Genomic DNA, 1,401 nt, shown 5'->3' with positions numbered 1-1,401 from the left:
CACAGCGTGAACTCTACAGAGCGGGTCAATATGAGTGGTTTTCGATCATTTCAGTTATCTGGTTCTCTAATGTGATCATCTGAACCATTAATGATTTATCTGTTGAGGCGCTATTGGAGCTGTTTAAGCAATAGCCTCTAAAGCGTCCGGTTGTCTTTATTAGAAGCTGGCCCATCCACGTTCATTTCTTCCTTTCACATATCGTTTCGACAAATGCAACTCCAAAGTTTCAACACACTTTCGAATATAATATATTGACTGTGTCGCGTCCAAAACATTCATCCAGAAACCGGAAACCTCTATCTCTAGCACCAAAAACAAGACACTCCACTCTGACATGCGCACGCACCTGATATCAACAAACAAACAAAACAAGAATACAAAACAAACAAACCTCTCCATCTTCTATCGGGTGTCAGTATACTATGGACCATTTTCTCATCATTTAGTTTAGTAGAGGCTTTACGGCGCTCGCAACTGCATAAGGTCATATGAGCGCCAAGGGGCGGATGTCAACAGAGAAGTCTTTACAGGGAATCCGGCTTACTCTGCTCACCTCTCTAGCTTCAACTGCACAAAGTCTGCTTCGACTGTCAAGGCACCCCGGAAATAGCGGGTCACAAGAGTGTGCCAAACATACAAAAGAAGTAGAGGAAAAAGAACTATAATAAGGATTAGGAAAAAAAAAAGCTGGAGTTCCCTGTTGCAGTTCAGGCACAGTTATGAGCATGACATTGTTAAATCAGCCCATTTACAATTTACAATTCTACTGTGCATAAGAACAAGTTAATGTCCCCCCTTTGGGAATGGTCTAAAGACATTTCAGTCAGTGGCACTGAACCCCCCCCGTGGTAGGGGGGCTTAAAAAAGAGAAGTGTGGGGGTGGGGACGTGAACCTCTGTCCCACTCATCGGCTTACTCGAACTGTCCTCCGTCATTCCGTGCGACACAAGGCAACACCACCACCACCACCACCGTCACCATCATCACCATCAATAATACCGCGTCGACGATGCCTCGACACCGTGGTGAGGGGGGTGGGGGTGGGCGGTGAAGCGACGACAGCGACCACGACAACGGCAGCAGACCACGACTAGCAGACGAAGACGATGGAAAAGCCCGCCATTGTGACAGTGGCCCGCCTGTCGTGCACGGCGCCAGGCCGAGGGGGCGGAGCGACGCGTGCTCTTGGGGCTCGCATGTCAATCAAACGTCATCGCGTCTTCAGTCTTATTGGCGGGTGACTGGCCAGTTAAAACTGAGACTCCCTCACCCCCCCCCCTAATATCTAATCTACCTCCCCCAGGCGGCAGGTTCTCTCTGTCTGTGTGTGTGTCTGTCTCTCTCTCTTTCTCTCTCTCCCTCTCTCTCTCTCTCTCTCTCTCTCTCTCTCTCTCTCTC

This window comes from Aplysia californica, unplaced genomic scaffold, assembly GCF_000002075.1.
Source record: "Aplysia californica isolate F4 #8 unplaced genomic scaffold, AplCal3.0 scaffold00566, whole genome shotgun sequence".
NCBI lineage: Eukaryota > Metazoa > Mollusca > Gastropoda > Aplysiida > Aplysiidae > Aplysia > Aplysia californica.
This window is presented reverse-complemented; position numbering follows the sequence as displayed.